A 12,968-nucleotide genomic window follows, 5' to 3' on the forward strand; every position below is an offset into this window, starting at 1 on the left:
AGACCACGCTGAGATATCACCTTACACCAGTTAGAATGGCCAAAATTAACAAAACAGGAAACAACATGTGTTGGAGATGATGTGGAGAAAGGGGAACCCTCTTCCACTGTTGGTGGGAATGCAAGTTGGTGCAGCCTCTTTGGAGAACAGTGTGGATATTCCTCAAGAAATTAAAAATAGAACTTCCCTATGACCCTGAAATTGCACTCCTGGGTATTTACCCCAAGGATACAGATGACGTGAAAAGAAGGGCCATCTGTACCCCAATGTGTATAGCAGCTATGGCCACGGTCGCCAAACTATGGAAAGAACCAAGATGCCCTTCAACGGAATGGATAAGGAAGATGTGGTCCGTAGACACTATGGAATATTATGCATCCATTAGAAAGGATGAATACCCAACTTTTGTAGCAACATGGAGCAGACTGGAAGAGATTATGCTGAGTGAAATAAGTCAAGCAGAGAGAGTCAATTATCATATGGTTTCACTTATTTGTGGAGCATAACAAATATAATGGGTGAGAAGGGGTCTTAGAGAGGAGAAGGGAGTTGGGGTAAATTGGAAGGGGAGGTGAATCATGAGAGACTATGGACTCTGAAAAACAATCTGAGGGGTTTGAGGTGGCGGGGGGGGTGGGAGGTTTGGGTACCAGGTGGTGGGTATTATAGAGGGCACAGATTGCATGGAGCACTGGGTGTGGTGAAAAAATAATGAATACTGTTTTTCTGAAAATAAATTAATTAATTCAAATAAATAAATAAATAAATAAATGAACACTTAAATAAATAAATAAACAGATAGATAAATAAATAAATAATATGAAAAGAGTAAGCTTCGCCCAGGCATTTCTAGTGGTGCATTACTCTTTTTAAATTTTTATTTATTTTTATATTTCTTTGAAAATTCAGTGTTCCAGAATTCATTGTTTATGCACCCCAACAAGTGCTCCATGCAGCACATGCCCTCCACCAGGATCACCCAACCTCCACACTGCCCTCCCCTCCAAAACCTTCAGATTGTTTTTCAGAGTCCACAACCTCTCATGGCTCATCTCACCCTCTGATTTCCCCCATCTCCCTTCTCCTTTCCATCTCCCCGTGTCCTCCATGTTATTCCTTATACTCTGTAAATAAGCAAAACCGTAAGACAATCAACTCTCTCAGCTTGGCTTTTTTCATTCCGCATCATCTCTTCCAGTCCCGTCGATGTTGATACAAAAGTTGGGAATTCAGCCTTTCTGATGGAGGCGTAATACTCCATAGTGTATATGGACCACATCTTCATTATCCATTTGTCTGCTGAAGGGCATTTTGGTTCTTTCTACAGTTTGGTGACCATGGCTATTGCTGCCATGAACATTGGGGTACAGATGGCCCTTCTGTTCTTGACATCTCTATCTTTGGGGTAAATACCCAGTAGTGCAATTTCTGGGTCATAGGGAAGCTCTACTTTTAATTTCTTAAGGATCTCCACACTGTTTTCCAAAGCAGCTGCAGTGACTTGCATTCCCAACAATAGTGTAAGAGGGTTCCCCTTTCTTCACGTCCTCTCCAACACAGGTTGTTTACTGCCTTGTTAATTTGGGCCAATCTGACTGGTGTAAGGTGGTATCTAAATGTGGTTTTGATTTGAATCTCCATGATGGATAGTGTTAATGAACATTTTTTCATGTGTGTGTTAGCCATTCATACATCTTCATTGGAGAAGTGTCTGTTCATGTCTTCTGCCCATTTTTTTGACATGATTATCTGTTTCATGTGTATTCAGTTTCAGGAGTTCCTTATAAATCCTGGATATCAGCCATTTGTCTATATCGTCAGATGTGAATATCTTCTCCCATTCCATGGGTTGCCTCTTTGTTTTGTTGAGTGTTTCCTTCGAGTATCATGTGTAGAAGCTTTTAATCTTGATGAATTCCTAAAAATTCATTTTAACTTTTGTTTCCTTTCTTTGGAGACATCTTGAAAGAAGTTGGTGTGGCTGATGTTGAAGAAGATTACTGCCTGTGTTTTCATCTAGGATTCTGATGGATTCCAGCCTCAAGTTGAGGTCCCTTATCCATTTCAAGTTTATCTTTGTGTGTGGTGTAAGATAATGGTCGAGTTTCTTTCTTCTACACATAGCTATCTAATTTTCCCAGTACCATTTATTGAAAAGACTGTATTTTTCCACTGGATATTTTTTCGTGCTTTGTTGAAGTTTTTTTGGAGGGTAGAGCTGAGGGTACATATCGGGGCTTTCAAATCTGTTCCACTGGTCTATGTGTCTGTTTTTATGCCAGTACCATATTGTCTTGGTGATCACAACTTTGTAGTAAAGCTTGAAAATGGGCAACATGATGCAACCAGGTTTTTTTTTTCTTTTTCAACACTTCCTTAGCAATTGAAAGTCTCTTCTGATTCCATACAAATTTTAGGATTGTTTACTCCAGCTGTTTGAAAAATGCCAGCGGAATTTTGATTGGAATGTCATAGAAAGTATAGATTACTCTAGACAGCATAGACATTTTAACAGTGGCTATATTACTGATCCATGAGAATGGAATGGTCGTCACTCTTTGTTTCTTCTTCAATTTCTTTCATGAGTGTTCTGTAGTTCCTCGAGTAAAGATCCTTTAATTGTTTGGTTAGGCTTATTCCCACGTATCTTATGGTTCTTGGTGCTACAGTAAATGGAATCGATTCTCTAATTCCCCTTTCTGTATTTTCATTCTTAGTGTATAAGAAAGCAACTGATTTCCGTTCATGGGTTTTGTATCCCACCACATTCCTGAATTGCTGAAGGAATTCTGATAGTTTGGGGGTGGAGTCTTTTGGGTTTTCCATATAAAGTATCATGTCATCTGCGAAGAGAGAGTTTTTGACTTCGTTATTGTCAATTTGAATGCATTTTATTTCTCTTTGTTGTCTGATTGCTGTAGCTAGGCCTTCTAATATTATGTTGAACAAGAGTGGAGAGAGTGGGCAACCTTGTCATTGTTCCTGATCTCAAGGAGAAGGCTGTCAGCTTTTTCCCATTGAGGATTATATTTGCTGTGGGTTTTTCATAGATAGATTTTATGAAGTTCAGGAATATTCCCTCTATTCCTATACTTTGAAACGTTTTAATCAGGAATGGATGCTGGATTTTGTCAAATGCTTTTTCTGCATCAATTGAGAGGACCATGTGGTTCTTCTCTCTTCTCTTATTGATTTGTTCTATTACACTGATTGATTTGAGAATGTTGAACCATGCTTGCAAACCAGGGATGAATCCCACCTTGTCATGGTGGATAATCTTTTTTAATGTACTGTTGGATCCTATTAGCTAGGATCTTAATTGAGAATCTTAGCATCCATATTCCTCAGGGATATTGGTCTGAAATACTCCGTTTTGCTGTGGTCTTTGCCTGTTTGCGGGATCAGGGTAAGGCTGGCTTTATAGAAAGAGTCCGGAGGTTTTCCTTCTGCTTCAATGTTTTGAAACAGCTTCAGGAGATTAGGTGTTATTTCTTTTCTGAAAGTTTGGGAGAATTACTCAGGGAATCCATCAGGTCCTGGGCTTTTGTTTTTTGGGAGGTTTTTGATCAATGCTTCAAACTCGTTACTAGATATCGGTCTATTCAGATTGTCAATTTCTTCCTGGTTCAATTTGGGGAGTTTATAGTTTTCCAGGAATGCATCCATTTCTTCTAGGTTGCTTAACTTATTGGCATATAACTGTTGATAATAACTTCTGATGATTGTTTCCACGTCCTTTGTGTTCTCTGTGGTCTCTCCCTTTTCATTCATACTTTTATTAATTTGAGCCTCTCTCTCTGCTTTTGATTTATTTGACCAATGGTTTATATAGTGTCCTTCTGTATCTCTGATGACAGTCTTTAGTTCAAAATCTAATTTATCTGATATGACTATCACTATCCCAGCCTTCTTTTGAGGTCCATTGGCATGAAAGATTCTTCACCATCCCTTCACTTTCAGTCTGGATATATCCTTACCTTTGAAATGAGTCTCTTGTAGACAATATATGGATGGGTCCTGTCATTTTATCCAGTCGGCAACCCTGTGTCTTTTTAAGGGCACATTTAGGCCATTCTCATTGCGAATGATTACTGAGAGAGACGTTTTTATTGACATTGCATCACCTGTGAAGTAGTTGTTTCTATAGATTGTCTTCTTATATTTCTGTTCAATGATATTCTTAGGATTTTTCCTCTTTTATAATACCCCCGTTAATATTTATTGTATTGTCAGTTTGGTGGTCGCATACTCTTTTAAACCTTGCTATTCTTGAAAGCTCTTTATCTCTGCATCCACTTTGAATGTCATTCTTGCTGGATAAAATATTCTTGGCTGCATGTTCTTCTCATTTTGTGCCCTGAATATATCTTGCCAGCCCTTTCTGGCTTGCCAGGTTTCTGGGGACAGGTCTAACGTTATTCTGATGGGCTTTTCTCTGTACATAAGGACTTTCTTTGCCCTAGCTGCTTTCAAGAGCTCCTGTATACAATTATGATTCACCATTTTCACTATCAGGTTTCTCGAGGTCTTTCTAGATTCCTTGATCTTGTGGGTAGACTTTCTGCCTCTAGGATATGAATGCTGGTTCCATGTGCTAAATTGGAAAATTTTTCATGGAGAATTTTGTTCAAAATATGTGTTCTAGTCTTTGTTCTTTCTCTTCCCCTTCAGGGATTCCAGTAATTCTGAGGTTGGAACATTTCATGGTGTCATATATTCCCTAATTCTGTTTTCGTGGCTTCTAAACTGTTTGTTCTGGGATTCCTCCTGATCCTTTTTCTCTATATGTTTGTCCTCCATATTACTAATTCTATCATCTACCTCAGTTACCCTAGCTTTTAGAGAATTTAAACTAGCTTTGACTTCATTGAGAACATTGTGAACATCATTCCTGGTGGCTTTCACTTCTGCCCTCATCAATTCCATTTTGTCATTAAAGGCTTTCTCCATCCTAGCTATTGCCTTCATAATTATTAGCCTGAATTACCTCTGTAACATACTGTCTATGTCCATGTCCAATAGCTCTGATGGAGAGGGAGTAGTCTCTGAATATTTCTTATGTTGAGCATTCCTCCTCCTAGTCATTTTGGTGAGAGTTGGTTGAAGGGATGTGTAGCTGAATGTATCAACTGTGCTGCAGTCAAGTTGCACTCTGAAGTGCTTCTGAGCAATTGAGAGTCCCCACCAAAAAGAAAGAAAAAAAGAAAGAGAGAGAGAGAGGGAGATACAGGAAAAAAAGAAAAGAAAAATAAAAAAAGAGAAGGCCCAGCCCAAATGGGCCCCAAAGATAAGACTTATAAATCATACAAAGACAGACAAATTAAAAGACCAATAAAAGTAGATGACAAGAAAATAAATAAATAAATAAATAAATAAATAAATAAATAAAAGAACCCAGCCAACATGAACCCCAAGTATAAAATTTATATACTACCAGAACAAAAATGAATACAGAGAGACTGGGAGAAGAAAAATATGGGAGAGTGGTTATAAATTCTCAGTGTGGGAGAGGCAGGTTATTTTGATTTTTCCTGGATGTATCTTGATATCTTTGTAAATGGACTCAACTTCCCTGAGATAAAGGGGGATGAAAACTGGTTTACCTATAGGGTTGACTGGGGAAAGGGATTTACCTTGAAGCTTATCTCTATATGAATATTTAAAAAAAAAGAAAAGAAAGAAAGGAAAAGGAAATAAATAAAATAGAAAAGAGAAAGAAAAACACAGGAATATATATTAAAAAGTTCAGGTTAAAGGTTATTATGGAATTCAATGTACTGCACATCTCACTGTGATGGTAAATAGGTTAAAAAGTTACATATTTTAAAAAATGAAAATAACCAGAATAGTAGTGGTACCGAATTAAAAATAAAAGTTGTATCTATGCAGTAGAGATGGATGTCCTCTTGACTTGTGTGTGTGTGTGTGTGTGTGTGTGTGTGTGTGGTTGGCTTTATTGGGGAGAGGCCTGTCACGTGGCTTTTCAGGCAATGTTCCTAGAGTTAAGCCTCCTGCCCGCATCAAAGATGTGGGCTCTTAGGAAATGGGTTTTTCAGGCCTTTGTTCTTTGGAGGTTTTGTTTGTTTGTTTGTTTTGTTTGTTGTTTGCTTTATTTCTTTTCAATGAAACAGAATTCATTCTTTTTGCACCACACCCAGTGCTCCATGCAAAATGTGCCCTCCATAATACCCACCACCTGGCTCCCCCAACCTGCAAGCCCCTGCCCCTTCAAAACTCTCAGGTTGTTTTTCAGAGTCCACAGTCTCTCATGGTTCAGCTCCCCCTTCCAATTTCCCTCAACTACCTTATCCTCTCCATCTCCCTATGTCCTCATGTTATTTGTTATGCGCCACAAATAAGTGAAGCCATATGATAATGGACTCTCTCTGCTTGACTAATTACTCAGTATAATCTCTTCCAGTCCCGTCCATGCTGAAACAAAAGTTGGGTATTCATCCTTTCTGATGGAGGCATAATACTCCATAGTGTATATGGACCACGTCTTCCTTATCCATTTGTCCATTGAAGGGCATCTTGGTTCTCTACACAGTTTGGCAACCATGGCCATCACTGGTACAAATGGCCCTTCTTTTCAATACATCTGTATCTTTGGGGTAAATACCCAGTAGTGCAATTGCAGGGTCATAGAGAAGCTCTATTTTTTTTAATTTCTTGAGGAATTTTCACACTGTTCTCCAAAGTGGCTGCAACAACGTGCATTCTCACCAACAGTGTAAGAGATTTTCCCCTTCTCCATATCCTCTCCAACACAATTTGTTTGCTGTCTTGCTAATTTTGGTCATTCTAATTGCTGTAAGGTGGTATCTCAATATGGTTTTCATTTGAATCTCCCTGATGATGAGTGATGATAAGGTTTTTAATTTTTGTTTGTTTCTTTCTTTTCTCTCCCCTTGGAGGCCTTTGATTGTTTCTGGAAGTTTAGAGGAAAGCAATCTGCACCCAGACCTCCCTCTCAGACAGAAGCCTCAGTTTCTTCCCTTCTGGGTGCTCCAGAGCAGATACATTTTGCCTCTGCCACTGGCAGATACAGCCACCATTCATGGTCTCTGGTGTCACAAGAATTCCTGCTTGTACCCAAAACCGTGAGAAATACTAGCCTTGGCTTTCTGGGTGGCTCCAAACTGCCAGAGCAGTCCAGAGCAGAGAGAGCCCTGAGATTTTCATGCTGGCTTGGGCTGGTAATGCTCAGACTCTCTGGGTCCTTGAGAGTGCTGGCTGGCTGGCGCCTACACAGAGCTCTCTCTGGAGAGTGTGTAGGACATGACTCAGACGCCGTTCACGCAGTCCACACTTGGAAAGTGCAAAAGGCTGTGGTTCTACCAGCTGGCGAGGCTACCTCACACTCATGGGCGCTGCCAGCCAGAAGCTCTCAGGAATGCCAGGGTTCATGGACCAAGACCTGGCTTCTTCACTGTACTCTCTCTGTCTCAGTGCCTGCGGTGGTTGTCCTGGTTTGACTGGCTTAAGCCCCTGTCCCTACTGCCCAATTCCTCAATTCCCCCAATTATCCTTCGTTCTTTTTGAGTGATTTTTATAAACCAGATGTTCCAGTTTCTCTTCTGATACTGTCACAAACTCAGCTATGTCTGTTAAAATCTGTTTCCTATTCTTCCTGTGGATAAAATAAACAACTCTACTGTATTCCCTGATTCTACTGTAGTCCACTGGAGTCATGTGACTATGCTGTCCTGTGAGGTAAATAAACATTACATGCAGCACTTCTGGGCCTGGACCATAAACACCTTTACCCCTCCCAATGCCTTCTGAATGTTAACCAAGGCTGTAGAAGCCTTCGCCATCTTTAATGCCTTGCTCCCAAACTATCCAGTCTGTGAGTGAGAAGTGAAGCAAGCTGCCCCCCACTGCTCCCACTGCCTAGACCGATCACCTGACTGTAAAGGATGAACTTCTCCTTCCTCACTAAAACTTTATGGATTCAGTTTTATCTTAGTGACTAATTGCAGTAAATAATACAGAAATCTATAACGGTATGTCTTACAATATTGCTCTTCAGCTTTCCTTCATGGTCATAAGTCTTTTAATTCCTTTATGCATTTACACAAATGGACTTTGAGTGTATAACAAAGAAGGAAGAGTATTTGGTCTTCTCTTCAGTAAATATACATGGAATATAAGCCCCATGCTTAATGGACACACAAAAATGAATTACATAGTGCTGGTGTGTATTGTAGCTAAGGGTGCGTGGTTCTGGAACCCTAGTTGTGGTACCCACTCCACAGATAGCACGTGGATGGTGTAGCAGCAGCAGCTCCTTTGGCTTCTATTTCTGTAGCAACATGGGGAATCTTTCTTGCTCAAACATATTTCTTTTGTCCTCCCAGTGATTCTGCAAACCATTTAATAATTCTCTGTACTACATTGTTCTTTTTTCTTAAACTGGCTTCAGTAGATTCTCTGAAACTGAAACCTGGGCCCCAAGTATTTAGCATTCCACAAATTTCTTTGACCAAGTCCATGCTCCTGGAAGATATTCACCATAGACTCATTCCCAGCTCTCTTGCAAATGTTACCATAGCCCAATAAAGTTACTATTTTGCCGTAGTTCAGGCATTATTGTGAACAAATGTAAAGATGATGTTTTCCTATCAAACCCCATAGAAATCTCAGTATGCTAATACTTACTGTAAAAGGTCATGAGGGTCCAGAGTCTGGGTATATGGTACACAGTATAGAGGGTATAGAACAATTCCCAAATAGAATATGTGATTATTTTGGAGGGAAATGGAGATGATTAATATCCAACATTAATATTCAACAGCATTAATATGCAACAGAATGTCAATATTTTTCAAAACACCATTAAAGGAAAGTTGATCCGTGAAAATTATTTTGACAATCCTGTCGTTAAAATATGACCATCAACTCACCTCTTTAAAATTCCAGAAATTATCAAGAGCCATAATCTAGGTGCTCTTGTGACATGGTCTGAACTTGCTCATTTCCACTTCTGTGGAATGATTCCCAGCAAAGATCATCTTCCTTTCCCTCTCCACTAGGTATTGTCAGACTGCTATGATTTAGGTCAAAATCCCCCTGTCCCAAAAGCCTTTCTAAATAATGTCCATTTCAGGCTATTATGCTTTATTTTAGAGCCATTGTACACACGCAGTTGTTTATGCCTCCATCTAAGAATTACAGCCTCTTAGGTATCAATTTTGCCTTTGTGATTGCAGTGAAAGCTTCATTTTTAAGTGTGAACTCTTTTTTGTGCTTAATCCTTTCTGTTTATGCCTCTAAAATGATTTATGAATTGTAATTTTATGTGATACTTTCCTTGTATATTTATCTAATAATCTAGTTTTTTATCTACTATTTTTTAATCTACTTTTATCTACTAATATAAAATAACCTCCTGTCTGCTAAACTGAGGAAGCTCTTATCAACATCCCTGCACACATTTTAGATGGAAGGTAGCAGCATGGTGAGCAGTTGACAGTGACAGGATGGCAACATACATTCAGTGTTTTCATATAAATGAACATCATTCTTGACATCTTATGCATGATACATGAAAACATCTTGCAATACCAAGAAAATAACAAGGAACTAAGTGGTTTTTAACAGGGAATTCATCCATAACGTTTTATAAACTAAGGGACAATGTATGCCTATATCCTATGTGTAAGACAAATTATGTAAATTTAAATATCAAGGGATTCATGCATTTAGGAAAAGACATATTGAGGTTTTAGCCTTTATTAATTTGGACTGATGAGTATATAAAAGAGTAATGTGTTTTTGTAACTTTCCATATGTTCATATTTCTTCTAAAATGAAGATAAGACACCATTCTGCATAATTAACAAGGTTTTTTGTGAGATCAATTCATACTTTAATGTCACTTTGTTTGAATCCCATAAATCATATTTTATCTAGTCTGTACTTTGTAGGCAGCTTTCTGAGTGCAATTGCCTCCCTTAGTGACCTAAATGTACTGTTTTGCAGGACTTGTAGTTTTCATTTTAATTAATACTTTAACACTTTGTTACATAATTGAACAACATGGTGACTAAAGGTGCTGACTCCCCATGCAGTTGAAGTCTGCATATAACTTTTAACTCCCCGGAGACTTAACTGCAGATTGCCTACTGTTGACCAGAAACCTTACCAATAACAGAGTCAAGAAGTACACATTTTTTGTATGTATAATATACTACATTCTTTCAATAAATAGGAGAGAGAAAACAGTATGTTGTTAAGAAATTCATAAGGAAGAAAGCATAAATTTGCAGTACTGGACTGTATTGAAAAAAATCTGCATATGAGTGGACCTGCACCATTCAAACTCCATTTTTCCAGGGTCTATGATATGTTTCTTTCTGTGCACATGAGTCTGCTCCAGACAGATACATCCATACTTGATGAACTGAAAAATTGTCCAGCTTCCTGAGTCTGTAAGTATGAAAGTCAAACTCTAAAGCAGTGTTTATCAAAGTCTGGTCAAAGGACAACCTACAAAAGAATATTCTGGAAAAAAAAGGTGCTGCTTTTAGGGCTGGTGAATGGGAGACTTCATGTGTGAATCCCGGGCACCTGTGTGCATATTCTCACACATGTGAAAAAGAACATTTTCCCTAGTCCTTTGAGTCAAGGTCCCTTGCTAGTTTTCTTACCACAGGCATCGGGCTTCTCTTGGTAACACTCCAATCTTAGCAAATTATTTTTTATTGCAACTACATCAAAACTTACTACTCCCTAGACACACTGGAACAAAATTTCCTCTACCAATTATTGTCAATTTTAGAAATAGAAAAATATTCTTAAGAACATTATTCTGGGGGTGTCTAAGTGGCTCAGTGAGTTAAAGCCTCTGCCTTTGGCTAAGGTCATGATCTCAAAGTCCTAGGATTGAGTTCCCCATTAGGCTTTTTGCTCAGCAGGGATCCTACTCCCCACTCCCCACCTGCCTCTCTGTCTACTTGTGATCTCTATCTGTCAAATAATTTTAAAAAGAACAGTATTCTGTAATTATAAATCATAGTTTTATAGTGAAAGCATTACCTCTTATTATGACACTTTTGGTACAATAATTTATATATATATATATATATATATATATATATATATATATTTTACTTAAGGAATGCCTGGGTGACTCCAACAATAAGCTTCTGCCTTCAGATCAGGTCATGATCCAAGGGTCCTGGGATGAAGCACCGCATCCCACACCTGCTCCCCAGGAAGCTTGTTCTCCCTCTCACACTCACCCTGCTTGTATTCCCTCTCTGTCAAATAAATAAAAAAAAATTTAATTTTTAAAAAAAAATATGCTTAAGAAAAGGCCTATATTCACTGCATAAAATCTATCATCTGTATTAGTGTGTCATCCTACTATAATTACACATTCATGGTTAATATTTTATTAAGAAAGATGATAGTACAACAAAAACGCAAGGATTGAAACATCTATAATTTATCCTCAATGCCTCAGACTTTACTTATTTATCCAGACATTGTTTTAAATTTGACTCACCCCTGAAAGAATTTTGGAACAGTGTCAACTGGCCATATATATAACAGAGAGATAACCAGAGAGGGAATACAAGCAGGAGCAGAAGAGGGATAAGGAGGCTTCCTACTGTGCAGGGAGCCTGATGTGGGACTTGATCCTAGGACCCTGGGATCATGACCTGAGCCAAAGGCAGACACTTAATGACTGAGCTACTCAGGTGTCCCTAGAAATTATTTTAAAGTGATATCATTCAAGGTATGCTCTATGAAGTGAGTGACCTCCCTATGCTCTGAAAGAGGATATTTAAGATTTCATTTTGATTAACATCTGAGAACAGTTTAGCATCACTCTGGGTTCTCGGTGTCTTGTCTCCTAGATTCTCTGTGTTAAAGGGGCAGCATAGAAATAAAGCTACAGTGGAAGGTCTTATCATAAATATTCTACTACTGTCCTTGTAAATACAGCCCTTTTCTGGTGAAGGGAAATCTGTAGTAATTTTTTTTAACAATATGTTACATATTCTTTATTTGGTTTAGGCTTAACTTACATAGAGCAATGTGATGCAAAAAACCTTTTTTAAAATTTTTTAAATCATTTATTAAATTTATTTTCAGCATAACAGTATTCATTGTTTTTGTACCATATCCACAGTCCGTGCCCTCTCAAATACCCACCACCTGGTTCCCCCAAGCTCCCACCCCCCACCACTTCAATCCCCTCAGGTAGAGTAGAAATCTAGGAAGTTTGTTTTTATAAAGATGATAAACGAGGTAATTTTTATCAATAGGAGAATGTAGGTCATGGATGTTTTGCTTTAAAAATCTCATAAAGACATAAAATAGCATCATTATTAAATTTTAAATAAAGTGTATTTTTCCACTCTTCATATTTTATTGATTCCTATAAGTGAATAAATTATTTTTGAAATTTAATTTAATTTTTCTGAGTTCCAAGATCAATTACTTATGCACCATATCCACTGCTCCATGCAATATATGCCCTCCTTAATACCCACCACCAGGCTGACCTATCCCCCAATCTCTGCCCCTCCAAAACCCTCAGTATGTGTGTCAGAGCCAGTCTCTCTACTTTGTCTCCCCTTACAATTTCCCCCAAGTCAATTTTCCTTTCCTTCTACTAATGTCTTAAATGTAATTTCTTATGCACCACAAGTGCTACTTTCTTATGCACCACAAGTATGTGAAACCGTATGATGATTGACTTTTTCTGCTTGACTTATTTCACTCAGCATAATCTCCTCCAGTCCTCCATGTTGGTATGAAAGTTAGGTATTCATTTCTTTTGATGGCTGAATAATATTTTATTGTATATATGGACCATATTTTATTTATCTAATGTCTGTTGAAGGGCTTCTTGGCTTATTCCACAGTTTGGTGATTGTGAACATTGCTGCTATGAACAAAGTGGTACATATAGCCTTTTTGTTCACTACATCCGTATCGTTGGGGTAAAC

General features: G+C 38.3%; 1 long non-coding RNA gene across 1 annotated transcript; it reads right to left on the reverse strand.

Moving 5' to 3' along the window:
* Positions 1–1,078: 1,078 nt before the first annotated feature.
* LOC116583964 lies at positions 1,079–12,756 on the reverse strand. Its single transcript, XR_004282988.1, has 3 exons — positions 12,686–12,756; positions 2,373–2,375; positions 1,079–1,122 (listed from the first exon to the last, which is right to left on the reverse strand). It is a non-coding gene; the product is annotated as an uncharacterized LOC116583964 (long non-coding RNA).
* Between the last annotated feature and the right edge of the window lie 212 nt (positions 12,757–12,968).

This window comes from Mustela erminea, unplaced genomic scaffold (genome assembly GCF_009829155.1).
Source record: "Mustela erminea isolate mMusErm1 unplaced genomic scaffold, mMusErm1.Pri scaffold_38_arrow_ctg1, whole genome shotgun sequence".
Taxonomy (NCBI): Eukaryota; Metazoa; Chordata; class Mammalia; order Carnivora; family Mustelidae; genus Mustela; species Mustela erminea.